This window comes from Coffea arabica, chromosome 6e (assembly GCF_036785885.1).
Source record: "Coffea arabica cultivar ET-39 chromosome 6e, Coffea Arabica ET-39 HiFi, whole genome shotgun sequence".
Lineage (NCBI taxonomy): Eukaryota > Viridiplantae > Streptophyta > Magnoliopsida > Gentianales > Rubiaceae > Coffea > Coffea arabica.
The window spans coordinates 12,212,820-12,232,833 of record NC_092321.1 but is presented as its reverse complement, the minus strand read 5'-3'; the positions used below and the strand labels follow the sequence as shown (position 1 = coordinate 12,232,833).

The 20,014-nt window shown below is 31.3% G+C and overlaps 1 pseudogene; it reads right to left on the bottom strand.

Moving 5' to 3' along the window:
* Window positions 1-12,504: 12,504 nt before the first annotated feature.
* Window positions 12,505-13,177, bottom strand: LOC113695244 (uncharacterized; annotated as a pseudogene).
* Between the last annotated feature and the right edge of the window lie 6,837 nt (window positions 13,178-20,014).

Below are 20,014 nucleotides of genomic sequence, written 5' to 3'. Positions count from 1 at the left end.
GTTTTGATAGGGTTGAAGAAAGAATAGATGAACTGACTTCTCACTTTAGTAGAATACAAGAGAAATTACACGCATTGTGTGAAGTTATTTCTTCTAATGATATGCAAAATGATCCTAGCATGAATGGTGGGAATGTTGTATGTGAAAATGGGTTGCATTTTGATGAAAATGATGAATCTCAAGTGTGTTTTAAAGAGCAAATATCCATTTCACATGATAATATCTTTGGAACTAACTTTGAGCCTCAAGAGGTGAGTTTTAATGACTCATTTTTCACCCCTCTTGAGGAGTGCATTGAAAGTATAGGTTCTAAGGGTATTGCTGCCCAAGATACTCTCATGGCATCCCTGTTGGTAAGTTCTCAAGTGGTGTATTTTCAAGATAATATTCATGAAACACTTGGAATAGATAAGCCACTTCCATCTCTCACATCATTAGAACATGTGACTTTTGCTATAAAGTCACCTTTTAATGATCCACCACGACCTAAAATGGTGGATTATTCTTTAACCAAGCCTCCTTGAAAAGTGAGGTTCAAAAGTCGAGCCAATGACTATAAACAAAAGCGCTTATTGGGAGGCAACCCAATGTTTTGGCTATTTTATTTTGGTGTGATTTCATGTTTAAATTATGTATTAAGTTATTTGGTTATTTTTCATTTGTTTCTCATTTTCTATCTTTAGGTTAATATTACTAATGGTTATCAAATGGAACGCATGAAGCATTGGAAATAAGTAGACAATGGTTCGTGAATTTCATGCTTTGGCATTTCGATCGCAACAATAGGGGAGTATTACTTTTCTTTATCTTGATTTTCCTTTTTACACATTGAGGACAATGTGCATGTTAAGTGTGGGGGGAAGAATTGAGATTATATACATTGTATGTGATTGACTTGTTGGTTGCAAATATTGGACTTGTGTTCAAATTCAAAATTTTTTCAAAATCTTGTCCAAATTTGAGAATTTGCCCCAAAAAGTTTCAATTTTTTAAATTTTATCCAAAGGGGTTACAAGTTTCATACCATTAGTAGTTCAAATTTCTTCTACATTTGAGATAAATATATGTGACTTGAAAACTTCTTTTCTCATTTAATTTGGAAATGACTATTATGTGATTATAATTCGTGTACTTATAGGAAAATATATCTTGTAAAGTGGAGAAAATTATGCCTATTTTTTTTTTTTTGCATATTTATTGAAATTTCTTCTCTTTATTGGATTTTATAAGTTAAGTAATAAATATGGTTAATAAGTGCAATACTCTTCTCATGATTATTCTTTTAAGAAAATAATTATTATCTTTCCTGAAGAAGAAAAAAAAAAGAAAAAAAAGAAAAAAGAAAAAAAGATTTGTTCTACTCCAATGATTCTTATACTTAGTAACCGGAAGTCTTCATCTACAAATGTCGGCTTTCGCGTAAAACGGTATTCGAATTAAGAGTATGCAAAGCAATTTGAGTATGTGAAGTGTTGAGTAACCGGTGATTTTCATCTAAAAATGTCGATTCTCGCGTCAAAAGACACTTTCACAACTTAAGTAATATTTAGCTACACTATATGAATAAATCGCTCTTTAAATTGGAATAAGAAGATGATCATGAGTTTAGGAAGCATTCTATTGACCATATGAGTTACTTACTTGTAAGATTGGGTAAGGATGAAAAATTGATTTGAATTTGTTATAATGACGGTATAATTGGCTCTCCTTTACTTGATATTATAAGTACTTGAGCTTAATTGAATGATTGCATAATGGTTGTTTACCTTTTTTTTGAGAAAATGAAGTGGAATGGTGCACATATGTTTATTTTCAAAAATTGAATCATTGTTGGTTTGTATTTCTTATTGCTTGAGGACAAGCAATGGTTCAAGTGTAGGGGTATTTGATAAGAGTATATTTTACGTATTTTTAGTGTACTTTATTAATTAGTTTTGGTGTGTTTTATTTAATTTTATAAATAATTAACTAAGATTCTAGTGAAAATATGCATTTTGTGGTTAAAGTGTGAAAATTGCATTTCTATTGATTTTTATGGTAAAAACTTCATATTTTGTAGGTTTAATGATTCAATCATCAAATGAAGTGCATTGAGAAGATATTTGGATGATTGAAGATGGATTAAAATGGTGAAAATAAAATATGAAGTGTAAAAGGAAAAATGCAATTTGAATCAAGAAAAGTCAACTTTGACAACTCTGACACGTTTTGGTATTTTAACTATATCTGGAGCTACACAGATTGGATTGAGGTGATCTTTATACCATTTTGAAGCTAAGAGATAGATCTAAATTTGGTATGAAGACATCAGAATCTAATTCAGCCGTTTTCATTGTCCAAAAGTTAAAATACCGAAATTCAACTCAGCTGGGAAATGCAACTTGAGAACAAAAGAATCAAACAAAAGTCAGCTTTGGCATCTGTTGGTATTTTGGCTATATCTTGGGCTACATATATTGGATTCAGATGATCTTTATATCATTTTAAAGCTAAGAGACATATCTACATTTGGTATGAAAACATCAAAGTTCAATTCGGCTGTTTTCCTGGTCAAAATGTCAAAATACAGAAGTAAAAGTCTGCTGCTGAGAGCTGAAAACGCGGAATTGACCAGTCAGTGGTATTTTTATCATATCTCGGTCTAGACAGCTCCAAATTGGATGATTCTTGAGGCATTGGACAGCTATTTCAATGGACTACAACTTCTATGTTTTGCACAAGAGCTAATTCAGCCGTCATCATAGAGAAAATAGCAGTTGAAATAGCCAGATTCTGGTCAGAAATAGCTGCTGGTACAACCTGTTTTCTCCTTCAACAATTTACAGCAATGGATGAACGTATGACAACCAATTAGCAGCTGTAAAAGGGATGTTTCAAGCCTCATTTCCTGATTGAATTCATCTATATATAGCCATGGACTTACAGGATTCAAAATAACTTGGGGGAAGGCTAGAGAAACTCACCAGAAATGTAGTTTTCACTAGAGTTTCCTTGGTTCATTAGTATAGTATAGGTAGAGTAGTTTATCCATCTTGTATTTGTAGTTAGATTTGGATAAAGATTGGAGGAGCAAAGATGAAGAGGTTGATCTCATGTGACAAGGGTGATATCTCTTCTACTACTTTCTCTCTTGTATTGGATTTCATGTTTAATTATAATACAAGTTGGCTTTGTGTTTTTATTATGTTTAGTTAAAGTTTATGCCTAGAGTTATGGTTGAACATGCTATATTTTGTTAATGATGTTTATTTGGTTATTTGGTCATATTATTTTGAGCAAGTTATTTATCACTTTTGGTTATCTAATCATGATTAACTGGCCATTAATTATGATAATCTTAAGGTGTTAAGTTTGCAATGAAAATTGGAATTTAACACTAGTTCAAAGAAGTGATAAGCCTAGGGAGTACACTCACGAAAGTAGAGGTGCACTTATGCGGTTTAAGTGACTTGTTTCATGTAATTTCATAGAAGAAATGAACTTGTAGTTAATTTCATAACCACGAGAGTAGGTATGGCTTAATTACAAGTATAGTTGATTCACTACGAAAGTAGGTTTCACATACATTAGGAAATTACGCCATAACTAATCAAGATAATAGCATTCACTTAACCGATAATCTCATTTGCAAGAGTAGTAAGAAATTCCATATCTCTAGGAGGTTTCTAGTGTTATTTTCTTAAATTTTATATTTGTGGTAGTCTAAATAATAAAGGAGTTTGAAAACATCGGTAATTGCATTCTTCCCTGTGGGATCGACCCTTAATACCTTATACTCGCTCACGATTCGTATACTTGCGATAAATCGCGTATGGGGTATTTAGGAATTTATAAATGTAAAACTTGATTGGGATGAGTTTAATATTATATGTATACCCCGCGCACGTCAAGTTTTTGGCGCCGTTGCCGGGGAAGATTTGGCAATATCGGTGTGAAGAGCAACTTTATTAATTTAGACAATTTTTCTTATTTTTGTTGTTTTTGTTGTATCTTATGTGTATAATTTTTACATCTATAGGAAAGTATATCTAGTAAAGTGGAGAAAATTATGCCTACATTTTGTATATTTGATGAAAATTCTTCTTTTCATCTAATTTTATAAGATAAGAAATTAATATGGTTAATAAGTGTCATACTCTCCTCATGATTACTCTTAGAGGGAATTTTATTATATATTGTTAAAAAAAAAAAAAAAATGGTTATTCTACTCCAATGATTCTCGTACCGAGTAACCGGGGGTTGGCATCTACAAATGTCGACATTCGCGTAAAAAGGTACTTGAATTAAGAGTATGCAAAGCAACTTGAGTATGTGAAATGTTGAGTAACCGGGGATCTGCATCTAAAAATGTTGATTTTCGCGTCAAAAGGCATTTTTCACAACTTAAGTAATATTTAATCCTTAAAATATATATATATATATATATATATATATAAAGAAAAAAAAAAGTAAATTAAATCCCTCTTTAAGAAAAATAAGAAGTTGATCATGAGATTAGTTAGCATCTTTATTGACTATAGGAGTTGCTTGCTTGCGAAATTGGATAAAAATAAGAAGTTGAGTTGAATTGGTAAAATTATGGTATACTTGGCTCTTCTTTGCTTGATATTATGAGTACTTGAACTTAATGGAAAGATCACATAAGGGTTATTTACCTTGATTCAAGGAAATGGAGTTGAAATACTACATATGTTTATTTTAAATTTTTGGATCATTGATGGTTGGAATTTTATATTGCTTGAGGACAAGCAATGATTCAAGTGTGGGGGTATTTGATAAGAGTTTATTTTACGTATTTTTAAGTGCATTTTATTAGTTAATTTTGAGTTGATTATTTAGTTTTATAATTAAAATAAAGAGGTTTTTGGTAAAATTATATATTTTTGGTAAAAGTGGATAATATTGCATTTCTATTGATTTTAATGGTAAAAACTTCATTTTTATGCAGGAATGATGATTCAATCACCAAAGGATGTCAAATGAGGTAAAAAATAGAGATTTTGTGATAAATTCAAGTGGCAACAAGAAGAATGAAGTGAAAAACGTTCAAGTGAGGAAATGCAATACAAGTCAGTTTTGACACTCTTCAGTATTTCGATCATATCTTAGGCTACAAAGCTCCGATTTGGATGATTCTTGAAGCATTGGAAAGCTAACTCAAAGGGCTACAACTTTTGTGTTTTGCACAAAAGCTAGTTCGGCCTTTATGATAGAGAAAATCGCAGATGAAGTAAGGCCAAAGTGAATACGCGAGTACACAAAACGTGACTTGTAACCGCGTTTTGTGTAGGCGCGTTTTATAGCCGAAATTCTGCAATTTGACTCAGCCAATTCTCTTGTGTTCATACCACTTTCCAGCTATAAGATGCAAGGGAATTCGGTGCACATGCTTCAGAAGACAAAAGGGCAAGAAAAGTGGCTTATTTTCAAGTCAAAAATATTGGTTTTTGACTATGCTAACAAAGTGGAGATTTGGGAATCAAATGATAGAATTTGACTTGGAAAAATGGAGCATTTGAGTGTTTTTTATGCAGAGATATGGGGAGAGATCTGAGAGCCATTCGTAGCTTAGCTTCTTACAGAAAAACATAGTCTCTCTAGCTAGGTACTTGCAAGGGACAATTGAGGTTTCATCTTGTAATCATCTAAGTTCAAGACAAGGAGATTTTTGGAAGGCTTCACCATATCTTGGCTAAGACTTTCTTTACTCTGTTTGTATTTGTAATTCATGATGATTTACATTAATGAAGTTATGAGTGTTTCATCATTCATGAGTAGCTAATTTCCTTTATCTAGGGAGTAGATGAAGCTTATAGCCAAATGATATGAAGTGATTGTTATTCATTCTTGTTATGTCTTGTATTAACTTATCTACTTGTGTATGTTGGATTACTTGTTGTTGCTTGATCACCAATAGCAGGTTTATAGTTATTTTTATTCATTGAGAAATGGTAAAAATAATGGAATGACACAAGTAGAACTTGAGTTGTATATTCATGAGAATAGAAATACGTTCAAGTGGATGAAATCTGCATTTCATGTGTGAATAAGAACAGATTTAGTATTTACCAAGAGATTAGGACAAACTAATCTGTTTTAACCCATTATTATCATGAGAATGTGATTTTGGTATTTCTGGAAATGAATCATTGGTTAAACAAGAGCAGTAACAAGTGTTGAATTAATTCATTTTAGATCTTTTGTGTCATAAGTGGAATCTACATCCCTAGATCTTAATATTTAGTGAATTCTACTCCTATTGTGAAATTGCATTTATCTATTTAAGAATTTTTGTAGTTGAATTAAATTCTGAAGTTTTTGCTCAAATTAATTGTAAGTCTAAATAATAGAGTAAATTAGTATCTAATAATTGTTTTAAATTGCTCCTCGTGGGATCGACCCGATACACATCTCGTACTACAATTGCGACCTGTATACTTGCAGTCCAACGGGTGTAAATTCGGAATTAAACTTGCACTTAAAGTAAAAACCCGTCAAGTTTTTGGCGCCGTTGCCGGGGAAGATTTGGCAATATCGGTGTGAAGAGCAACTTTATTAATTTAGACAATTTTTCTTATTTTTGTTGTTTTTGTTGTATCTTATGTGTTTTATGTCATTTTTTTTTTAGTCAACTTTTATTTTTATTTTTTTTTTCTGTTTTAGTTTGTGTCTTGGAATCTATCCTTCTTAACTAATCTTACTTTTGAAATTGTTTAAAAGTAATTTTAGATAATGAGAAGGGTATGTCAATTTGGAGGACAATGCTTGAGAAGTGGAAGTTTGGAAATGGATGGTTACCAAGTGCAAAGCTCCTTCAACAGAGGTAACCAAGAATTTACTGAATGTATGTCTTTTGAAGATGGTTTAAGGTGCTTAAAGGCCAAATTTGATGTTATGATGTTACAAGTTCAAATGGACACAATTATGCATGAAATTGAACAAAGAAGGAATATTAATGCTTTTAATTCTTATCATGTGATTTGTGACTTGTGTGGAGATTATCATGATTCTAATACATGTATGCAAGTACAAAATGTTGAATATTATGATGAATCAAAGCATTACAATCCTTGTTTTGATCAATATAGTGCTAATTGGAACAATTCTCCTGCTTATGGTTGGGATAATCAATGTACTTATAATAATTCTTCATATTTTTACGATTACCAACCTGAATGTGTCCAATATGAACCAAAACCATCTTGGGAGTTGGCAATTGAAATGGTAGCTAATGATTCTAAGCCATCTTGGGAGTTAACTTTAGAAAAATTAGCTAATGCAACTTCCGACCGTTTTGATAGGGTTGAAGAAAGAATAGATGAACTGACTTCTCACTTTAGTAGAATACAAGAGAAATTACACGCATTGTGTGAAGTTATTTCTTCTAATGATATGCAAAATGATCCTAGCATGAATGGTGGGAATGTTGTATGTGAAAATGGGTTGCATTTTGATGAAAATGATGAATCTCAAGTGTGTTTTAAAGAGCAAATATCCATTTCACATGATAATATCTTTGGAACTAACTTTGAGCCTCAAGAGGTGAGTTTTAATGACTCATTTTTCACCCCTCTTGAGGAGTGCATTGAAAGTATAGGTTCTAAGGGTATTGCTGCCCAAGATACTCTCATGGCATCCCTGTTGGTAAGTTCTCAAGTGGTGTATTTTCAAGATAATATTCATGAAACACTTGGAATAGATAAGCCACTTCCATCTCTCACATCATTAGAACATGTGACTTTTGCTATAAAGTCACCTTTTAATGATCCACCACGACCTAAAATGGTGGATTATTCTTTAACCAAGCCTCCTTGAAAAGTGAGGTTCAAAAGTCGAGCCAATGACTATAAACAAAAGCGCTTATTGGGAGGCAACCCAATGTTTTGGCTATTTTATTTTGGTGTGATTTCATGTTTAAATTATGTATTAAGTTATTTGGTTATTTTTCATTTGTTTCTCATTTTCTATCTTTAGGTTAATATTACTAATGGTTATCAAATGGAACGCATGAAGCATTGGAAATAAGTAGACAATGGTTCGTGAATTTCATGCTTTGGCATTTCGATCGCAACAATAGGGGAGTATTACTTTTCTTTATCTTGATTTTCCTTTTTACACATTGAGGACAATGTGCATGTTAAGTGTGGGGGGAAGAATTGAGATTATATACATTGTATGTGATTGACTTGTTGGTTGCAAATATTGGACTTGTGTTCAAATTCAAAATTTTTTCAAAATCTTGTCCAAATTTGAGAATTTGCCCCAAAAAGTTTCAATTTTTTAAATTTTATCCAAAGGGGTTACAAGTTTCATACCATTAGTAGTTCAAATTTCTTCTACATTTGAGATAAATATATGTGACTTGAAAACTTCTTTTCTCATTTAATTTGGAAATGACTATTATGTGATTATAATTCGTGTACTTATAGGAAAATATATCTTGTAAAGTGGAGAAAATTATGCCTATTTTTTTTTTTTTGCATATTTATTGAAATTTCTTCTCTTTATTGGATTTTATAAGTTAAGTAATAAATATGGTTAATAAGTGCAATACTCTTCTCATGATTATTCTTTTAAGAAAATAATTATTATCTTTCCTGAAGAAGAAAAAAAAAAGAAAAAAAAGAAAAAAGAAAAAAAGATTTGTTCTACTCCAATGATTCTTATACTTAGTAACCGGAAGTCTTCATCTACAAATGTCGGCTTTCGCGTAAAACGGTATTCGAATTAAGAGTATGCAAAGCAATTTGAGTATGTGAAGTGTTGAGTAACCGGTGATTTTCATCTAAAAATGTCGATTCTCGCGTCAAAAGACACTTTCACAACTTAAGTAATATTTAGCTACACTATATGAATAAATCGCTCTTTAAATTGGAATAAGAAGATGATCATGAGTTTAGGAAGCATTCTATTGACCATATGAGTTACTTACTTGTAAGATTGGGTAAGGATGAAAAATTGATTTGAATTTGTTATAATGACGGTATAATTGGCTCTCCTTTACTTGATATTATAAGTACTTGAGCTTAATTGAATGATTGCATAATGGTTGTTTACCTTTTTTTTGAGAAAATGAAGTGGAATGGTGCACATATGTTTATTTTCAAAAATTGAATCATTGTTGGTTTGTATTTCTTATTGCTTGAGGACAAGCAATGGTTCAAGTGTAGGGGTATTTGATAAGAGTATATTTTACGTATTTTTAGTGTACTTTATTAATTAGTTTTGGTGTGTTTTATTTAATTTTATAAATAATTAACTAAGATTCTAGTGAAAATATGCATTTTGTGGTTAAAGTGTGAAAATTGCATTTCTATTGATTTTTATGGTAAAAACTTCATATTTTGTAGGTTTAATGATTCAATCATCAAATGAAGTGCATTGAGAAGATATTTGGATGATTGAAGATGGATTAAAATGGTGAAAATAAAATATGAAGTGTAAAAGGAAAAATGCAATTTGAATCAAGAAAAGTCAACTTTGACAACTCTGACACGTTTTGGTATTTTAACTATATCTGGAGCTACACAGATTGGATTGAGGTGATCTTTATACCATTTTGAAGCTAAGAGATAGATCTAAATTTGGTATGAAGACATCAGAATCTAATTCAGCCGTTTTCATTGTCCAAAAGTTAAAATACCGAAATTCAACTCAGCTGGGAAATGCAACTTGAGAACAAAAGAATCAAACAAAAGTCAGCTTTGGCATCTGTTGGTATTTTGGCTATATCTTGGGCTACATATATTGGATTCAGATGATCTTTATATCATTTTAAAGCTAAGAGACATATCTACATTTGGTATGAAAACATCAAAGTTCAATTCGGCTGTTTTCCTGGTCAAAATGTCAAAATACAGAAGTAAAAGTCTGCTGCTGAGAGCTGAAAACGCGGAATTGACCAGTCAGTGGTATTTTTATCATATCTCGGTCTAGACAGCTCCAAATTGGATGATTCTTGAGGCATTGGACAGCTATTTCAATGGACTACAACTTCTATGTTTTGCACAAGAGCTAATTCAGCCGTCATCATAGAGAAAATAGCAGTTGAAATAGCCAGATTCTGGTCAGAAATAGCTGCTGGTACAACCTGTTTTCTCCTTCAACAATTTACAGCAATGGATGAACGTATGACAACCAATTAGCAGCTGTAAAAGGGATGTTTCAAGCCTCATTTCCTGATTGAATTCATCTATATATAGCCATGGACTTACAGGATTCAAAATAACTTGGGGGAAGGCTAGAGAAACTCACCAGAAATGTAGTTTTCACTAGAGTTTCCTTGGTTCATTAGTATAGTATAGGTAGAGTAGTTTATCCATCTTGTATTTGTAGTTAGATTTGGATAAAGATTGGAGGAGCAAAGATGAAGAGGTTGATCTCATGTGACAAGGGTGATATCTCTTCTACTACTTTCTCTCTTGTATTGGATTTCATGTTTAATTATAATACAAGTTGGCTTTGTGTTTTTATTATGTTTAGTTAAAGTTTATGCCTAGAGTTATGGTTGAACTTGCTATATTTTGTTAATGATGTTTATTTGGTTATTTGGTCATATTATTTTGAGCAAGTTATTTATCACTTTTGGTTATCTAATCATGATTAACTGGCCATTAATTATGATAATCTTAAGGTGTTAAGTTTGCAATGAAAATTGGAATTTAACACTAGTTCAAAGAAGTGATAAGCCTAGGGAGTACACTCACGAAAGTAGAGGTGCACTTATGCGGTTTAAGTGACTTGTTTCATGTAATTTCATAGAAGAAATGAACTTGTAGTTAATTTCATAACCACGAGAGTAGGTATGGCTTAATTACAAGTATAGTTGATTCACTACGAAAGTAGGTTTCACATACATTAGGAAATTACGCCATAACTAATCAAGATAATAGCATTCACTTAACCGATAATCTCATTTGCAAGAGTAGTAAGAAATTCCATATCTCTAGGAGGTTTCTAGTGTTATTTTCTTAAATTTTATATTTGTGGTAGTCTAAATAATAAAGGAGTTTGAAAACATCGGTAATTGCATTCTTCCCTGTGGGATCGACCCTTAATACCTTATACTCGCTCACGATTCGTATACTTGCGATAAATCGCGTATGGGGTATTTAGGAATTTATAAATGTAAAACTTGATTGGGATGAGTTTAATATTATATGTATACCCCGCGCACGTCAGACTTAAGCCAAAAACAACAAACATTAATAAATAACTCACCTTCTTCATTTTAGAGATTCCTATATTTATATCTATGGCTTATGTTGTGATTTATAATTTTTTTTGTAGGTGGACTCTAAACAAAATTAGATGGACTCTAAACAAAATTAGATTTTTCCTAATTATGTCAAATCTTGACCCTACACAACCAAATGTTAGTAGTTTCAAGTTACCATTTTTTTTTCCCTGTACATGGTTTTGAATTTTGTTCTTTTTCTTTTTTTATCCTTGTGGATTTGAAACATTGGTTTTTAATTCCTATATTTCATCTTCATTAGTCAATGAACATTCTGGTTCTTCCTGTTTTTTCTTGATAAATTAACCTATTGTTTAATAATAAATTATATAAATCGTTGCCATATAACAAAATGAACAGCTCAATTACAACCCAGAATAGAGATGCAGTTGTTGATGAATATTGATGTTTTGTGTTATATTGATTACTAGACGCATGATTCGGCATATGAGGAAATATATTAAAGAGTTGCTAGGGTTCAGTCGGAATTCTTTTCAGTACAAAAAGTTGTACTCCCTCCTCCTCATTTTGTATGCACTGGTCAAAGTTAGACAAGTTTACACATTAGTTACCAAAGCAACTATTTCCCTTATTGCCCTTAAATTAGATTTCAATAATTGGTTAGTTGTTTAGTATTCTAAAAAGAGGCACAGCTATCAAAATGAGAAGAATGAAAATTCCAACATTATTTATTGGGCAACTATGACTTAAGTTCTTTTTCTTGAAAATTGTCGGAAGAGTGCAAAGGAATAGTTAGGGCTAATTCATTTTCCATTTTACCATAACAAATATTTTTGGACAAATTGAAATAAAAACTAGGATGTATAAAATGGGATGGAGCTAGCAGTTAATACCACATTTTCTCAAACAGAAGAATAAAAAAGTTAGGATTTTTAGGTGTATAAGATGATTTTTGAGAACGCAATGCTTTTGCGTGGTATTTTTGTTGACCATATGAATGTATGGTAAATTCTAACTTTTGTTCGTGCCTTCTTAATTTACTTTATTTGTCGGATCTTTTTTTTTAATGTAGGTTTAATTTTATCCTAAAATGATTGCATATGAACATATAATTTTTTGATTATGGGAATGTACAATGCATGTGTAAGGTCTTCCAATTTATATTAGTCGTATAAGTTATCTATGCTTCAAAAGGATGCCTGACTATGAAATTTACTTCATAACATCAAAATCAATATGTAATTTATTTTGTGAAGCATAGAGTGAATGAAAATAGTAACCAAGTATTAAGAAAAATACCCATCAACTGAAGTCCATGAAGATCAAGATGATATATTTTACATTAGCTATCCAATATTTGGATCAAAACTATGATCATGGTAGAGAGGCGACTTTAATTGACACCTCATTGAAATCTTTAGCAGTATTTAATTGTACGACATACTCAATTGGAAAGCGGATTGAGAGTAGATCAACGCACTTGAAGTAATAATCCAAACCGCTGTGAAGAAATGCTAAGGTGGCTGGTTTTCGCTTCAATCTCTATGCTTTAAGTGCGGCTTTACAGTAACCCAAAGTTATGTCAAATTGATCCAGACAAAATTTGGTCACTTCCTGAAAGTTGCCAGTAGAATTTAACGAAAAATCGAAAGTTGATTTTCGGAGGATAACATATGCATTAGTAGTGCAGATCATGGATTTGGCAGCAAAGTCTGGTTCTTGTGGGTTGCTCTTTAGGCAGGCATAGCACATATCATAATAAATGCCAATCTTTTTGCACACACCAACGATCGCCGAGTCATCGCCTTGGACTCCTAAGTTTCCCCACAAAAGCCAGGCGAACAAGCAAAATCGACTGAAGGAAGCCATTCCTGATTAATATTTAGATAATCGTTAGACAAACATTAGTCATCTATGCAAAAGATGTATACAAGAGAGTACTTTACCAGTACAAGGTAGAAGAGAAAATTGTCGAACCAAACGCTGATGAACCAAGAATGCAATGAGAAGTGTATGGACTTCTTCATTTAAATAGAAAAAGTTGAGGATTCTAAAGAGATGTGATCACTGTCAGCAATTAATTTCAACAATAAATTTTGGACCAATTAAGTCAACTAGTTGGTTTGAATTACGAGAATCCAAACTTGGGAAGTTAAGCACACTTTTTTTTTAATAAAAATCATAATTACATTTATGAGATGGGTTAAAATAAAAAAAAACCCCATATGGTATATCTTATACAGCGAAAAACCCCCGTGGTTTCAAAACATACAAAATGACGTCTCATGTTTTGAACTAACTTGTAAACTAATAAAATTCGTTAAATTTAATGGAATCCAGTAAACTTAACGGAATTTAACGAAATCCATTAAGTTTAACATCCGAGACCTCATATTTTCGTTAAATTTTCATTAAATTTACTGGATTTCGTTAAGTTTAACGAATTCTGTTAGTTTACAATTTAGTTAAAAATATGAGATGTCATTTTGTATGTTTTGAAACTACGGGAGAATTTTTTGCACCATAGGGAGCTTTTTTGTATATTAGGTATATTACAGAGAACTTTTTTGGTTTCAACTCTTATGAGATCTGCACTAATAGCAAAAAATAAATCACTAGATATGTCATGCGAACAATAGTTCTAAAGGATTTGAAAGGTCTATGGCTATACCTTATATGAAAAAATAAGAAATATTACATTATGAATCTCCAATGTATTTCATAGGTTGCATTTTTATTATTAAATGTACGATTGTTTTCCCCTTGATTTTGACAAAATATTGCATTAATTTGTAGATTCTACTCATATTTTATAATTGGTGTTGGTTGTAGGAATTCGAACAAAAAGGAATTAAAGATGTGATTTTTAATTGGATTTTTGTGTGATTTAGTGTGGGCGCGTCAAGGTTTAAACCTTGCATATTTGGGAAGTTCAAATTTTGGCACGTGACCTCCAATCTTAAATTAAAGTCATGAAAGTCAAATTTTTCACCGAATGAATAGTCTCTTACTTTTGTTAGAATACTAGTCTAGACTATCTTTTAGGACTCTTTGAAAACAGTTTGTTGGATTATTAGGATTAGAACTTTGTTTTTAAAGAGTAGTTTAGTCGGAATAGGAGACCAAGCAAAAGAAGATTGTCGTATATCTTTTCTTTTTTTCTCACAAAGTGAGGAACATCATGGGGGACATCTTTTCTTTCTCGTTGGAAACAAGAACAACATTTGTTAGATTCATAAATAAAGAATTATATCCCACATTGATTCGAAAGAGTAGTTAATATTAAAATAAGGATTCGAGATCTAATTTCTTAAGATTTTGGATCACAGTTAGATTCCTAACTTACATATTAAACTTTTTAATAGGCTCTTTCGAGGCGTTTTTTCCCTAACAAGTGGTATTAGAATTTCATATTACGAGATTGGGTTACTCGTGACAAGTGGATTCTTCTTGAAATTGAATTGGTGAAAATTCTCTTCTTCGTAGTAGATCGAAATTCTAAAGTGTTAAAAATTTTGGCAAGTGTTGGACCAGGTGTGTCATGAGTTTGGCACGGGATCCGGATAGTATTAGACCAAGATCCAAAAATTTAGTTTGAATTTTGAAGAATAGTGGGTCCATGATTGGGAGAAGATGCGACATTAGGTGTTAAGGTAGACTTGTATTGAATATTAAAGTCGGGTTGAAAAAGAGTTTATAAACTTGAATATAATATGAAGGGCTACTCATGTAATGAGAGATTTGTTAGATTAATAAGTAAAGGATTATGTCCCAAATTGGTTTGAGAGACAGAAAAAGAACACTTAATCTATAAGTAAGGGTTCGAAATCTAATAATTTAATTTTTTTGAATTAGAGTTGAGTTCCTAACTTACATATTGAGTTTTTTGATAGGCACTCTCGAGGTATTTTTTTTTTTAACAAGTGGTATCAGAATTTCATGTTGCAAGATTGAGTTACTCATGAACAAAGCAAATTTTTCTCGAAATTGGATTGGTGAAATTCTCTTCTTATTGGTGGATCGAAATGTCAAAGTGCTAAAGAATTTGATTCATATTGTACCAGATGCACCATGGGTTTGACAAGGGATCCGATTAATGTTAGAACAAGAAGTTAAGGGTTTACAAGTATCCAAAAATTCAGTTTGGATCTTGAAGAAGAGTGAGTTCATAATTGGAAGAAAAGGTGACCTTAAGTGTTAAATTGGGTTTGCGTTGAGTAATAAAGTAGATTTGAGGAAAAGCATGTAAACTTGGATTTAATATAAGGGGTTATTCATAAAGGGGGATACTCATGGGCAAGTATATTCTTTTCAAAATTGGATCGGTGAAAATTTTCTTCTTGATGGTGGATCAAAGTGTCCAAGTGTTAAAGAGTTTAACTAGTATTGGATCAGGTGCGCCATGGATTCGGTAGGAGGTCCAGTTAGTGTTAAACCAAGGAGTTAAGAATTGGCAAGGGTCCAAAAATTCAGTTTGGATTTTGAAAAAAAATGGATCCATGATTGGGAGAAGAGGTGATCTTACGTGTTAATATGGGATTGCGTTGAATATTAAAATAGGCTTGAAGAAGAGTTTGTAAATTTGAATTTAATGTGAGGAGATACTTATGAAGGGAGAAATTTATTAGATTCATGAGTAAAGAATTATGTCATACATTGGTTCGAGAGATGAAAAAATTAATATATATAAATAAGGGTTCAAGATCCAATAGTTTAAGTTTTTGGGTCAGAATTAGATTCTTAACTTACATATTAGATTTTTTGATGGGCTCTCTCAAGGTATTTCTTCCTAATAACGTTTTCTTTTTCTTTTTTCCTCTTGACTCCTCATCTAATAATGGAAGTATGTTCTTGGCAATTGCTTCAACTATTTTGCTTGCAATTTCGTCAAGCGAGATGAACTCAGCTCTTCGTTCTAGTCAAGGAACAACGGAGAATTCGATTTAGTTAAAATTGTGATATCAGATTGATTATATTTATTTCTTTTATTTAATGACATTTTTATGTTCCTTGATTTAATTTCTTTTGGTTATTATATTATTTGAATATCTAGGGTCTAGTGTTTAAATTAATCTAATAATCTAAAATTAATTAGAGTAGTTAAATCCGTAATTATTTAATTACTTTAAACTAGTGGTAACTGGCATGGTTGAATGTGTCAGGGAGACATATGAACTAATTTAAAATAACCCTCGTAACATGTTATTTGGTTAGAATAAGTTTTTCTAATTTTCAAGACAACTAGGAAATTGAACTATAAAATCGTACCTAGAGTTATTTCTTGATTAGGACAGTGATTAACGGCCATACCTTAATCACCAATACATAAGGAAAATTGACCGTCATTACTTGTTTGGCAATTATAACTTGTTTATCAGTTAATAAACGAAATTATTATTGTATCAATGATCAATTGAGTGAATCATTTTCAAATTTATTCCTTGGTTAGAGTTTATTTATTATTACTTCAATTTTAATAAATTATCATTTAATTTTTATTTATTTATTTATCTGAATTATTTAATTATTCTCAATTTTATAAAAATTTCCTGTATTCTAAATTCTAGAAAAAACGAATTTTCTTTAGTTCTCGTAGATTTGACTCTACTCACCGCTATATACAAAAATTTATATTTTATTTAAATAGACATTTATTATTGTTTAGGTTATTGTAAATGATGATATCGATCTCTTTGAACCCCACAAACATCTGTGCAAGTCTTCTCCCACAGATTTTTTTGTTTAGCTACTTCAAACCCAAGTATCAAGTTGGGATTCTTGGGAACTTAAGGATCTAGTATTCCTCGTCTTTCCAAAACAAAAGCTTGCCCGTTGTTGATGACAAGTGTTACTCGCAGTTAAATAAAAGGAAAAGTCTATACTAAACAATATTGAACTTGAGCCAAAAAAAACAAACATTAATAAATAACTCACCTTCTTGATTTTAGAGATTCCTATATTTATATCTATGGCTTATGTTGTGATTTATAAATTTTTTTGTAGGTGGACTCTAAACAAAATTAGTTTTTTTCCTAATTATGTCAAATCTTGACCCTACACAACCAAATGTTAGTAGTTTCAAGTTACCATTTTTTTTCCCTGTACATGGTTTTGAATTTTGTTCTTTTTTAATCCTTGTGGATTTGAAACATTGGTTTTTAATTCCTATATTTCATCTTCATTAGTCAATGAACATTCTGGTTCTTCCTGTTTTTTCTTGATAAATTAACATATTGTTTAATAATAAATTATATAAATCGTTGCCATATAACAAAATGAACAGCTCAATTACAACCCATAATAGAGATGCAGTTGTTGATGAATATTGATGTTTTGTGTTATATTATTGATTACTAGACGCATGATTCGGCATATGAGGAAATATATTGAAGAGTTGCTAAGGTTCAGTCAAAGTTAGATAGGTTTACACATTAGTTACCAAAGCAACTATTTCCCTTATTGCCCTTAAATTAGATTTCAATAATTGGTTAGTTGTTTAGTATTCTAAAAAGAGGCACAACTATCAAAATGAAAAGAACGAAAATTCTAACATTATTTATTGGGCAACTATGACTTAAGTGCTTTTTTCTTGAAAATTGGTGGAAGAGTGCAAAGGAATAGTTAGGGCTAATTTATTTCCGTTTTACCATAACAAATATTTTTGGACAAATTGAAATAAAAACTAGGATGTATAAAATGGGATGGAGCTACCAGTTAATACCACATTTTCTCAAACAGAAGAATAAAAAAGTTAGGATTTTTAGGTGTACAAGATGATTTTTGAGAACGCAATGCTTTTGCGTGGTATTTTTGTTGACCATATGAATGTATGGTAAATTCTAACTTTTTTTTGTGCCTTCTTAATTTACTTTATTTGTCGGATCTTTTTTTTAATGTAGGTTTAATTTTATCCTAAAATGATTGCATATGAACATCTAATTTTTTGATTATGGGAATGTACAATGCATGTGTAAGGTCATCCAATTTATATTAGTTCAGTTAATTAGTTCGTTCCTTAGTATGCCCTCTTCTTGATTTATTTATTTATTTTTTAAATTCTACGCTAGTTAATCGATTATGGTGTGGCGGTGGAAGCAAGATGGACTTGCATGGTAAGCAAGATGTAGTTTCTTTCTCTTTTTTTTTTTTTTTTTGAGAGAAGCAAGATGCAAGTTTTCAAAAAATTGGTTTGCTCCTATATATATATATATATATATATATATATATATATTCCCAAATCAATTTTTTATTCCAATTTATATTTCTCTACTTTTTCTTCTTTAAATTAGAATATAACACAATATTATGAATTTATTCTTCTCTTCTCCTTCTTTTAATCCTATTTAATAGTTCTATGTATTTTCAATTTATTAAAAGTTTTAAACACTCTATATTAGATAAGCATTGAATTTTTTCATAATCGCTATAGACTCTATACAAGTCCACGGGTTAAAATCTAGTAAAATATTAGAACAATCTAGTTGCTAATCATCTTGCAGTCCAAATTAACCAATACCATTGCTCATCCGACAAAATACCAGTGTTTTTAAATTCGGACCGGACCGGCCAGTCCGACCGGTGCAACCGAAAACCGTTCAAGTGTCCGGTCCGAACTGCTCTAAAAACTCGGATGACAGAAACTCGGTCAAGCCCGGGTCAAAACCGGTTTGACCGCAAACCGGTAAAACCGATGAGAAGCCGGTTTTTTTATTTGCCATTTTTGTTGCCTTTTTTTTTTCTTTGCCTATCTAAATTCCTCCTGATCTCTCACCTCTCTAAAAACCCATTTTCACCTCCTTAGCTCCTTCAATTTAGCCACCACAATCAGTGCTTGATATCTTTTTCTAAATAAGATTTAATCTTAGATATGGGGAAAAGACCAAAAAAAAAAGAAAGAGAGATGAAGAAAAGAGTAGATTGAAGAAAAAAGATAAAAGTTTGATTATTTGTTAGTTTTGAAAATAAATACCTAAGGATATAAGAATGGAAATCCTGAAAAGAAATAAGAAATGAGAATGGAAATAAAAACTCAAAAAAAAAAAAGAAAAGCAGAAAGAATAGACAAGACTAGCTTGTCCACTTTGTTCTTGAAATTGCAGTTAGAACCCAGAGCAGACAAGATTTTAATGTCTATTGTAAAACTAACTCTTGCAATGAATCCATGTCAAGAGAACTAAAAAATCAAGAGCATCGTAAAATTTCACTGGAAAAACTTAAAGATTGCTCAACCTCTTCGAATTCGTCCATCTCAAAACACAGGGGAAATGTTTCTCAAAACATTCGGAGTGGCTGCCTAAGAGCTTTTGCCACCGATGGGCTTGAGACTTGAGAGCTTATGCGGCCTTCTATGTTCTACCCTTCTTTGGATTTTTTTTTTAAAAAAGAAAAAGAAAAAGGAAGAGTGGAATGAACGGAGAACAGGAACAAGAAAAGGTAGCATTAGTTTAGAAAAGCCTTTGTCGGCGGTTAGAGGTAAAGGAGGAAGGAATTGGAGGAATATTAATGTAGGGTTCAAAAAGCTTTTTCAATATTGTATTCTAACCCCTTGGATATTGAAAAACTATTAACATACCTAGAAATGTTTCATAGTCTATAAATATTCTCCACAAATTTAACTTTGAACTTGTAAATATGCATTAAATTATATGAATTACTATTTGATTGTTCTAATTTCTTTGCACTTTCTTGTTAAACAGCTTTGAAACATCAAACACATATGTATACACCTTTATTGATATTAGCATGCTTTTAGATATTTTACATAATATTTTAATTTCTAAATAATTTTTATTAATAACATTGAAGTTATGACAAATC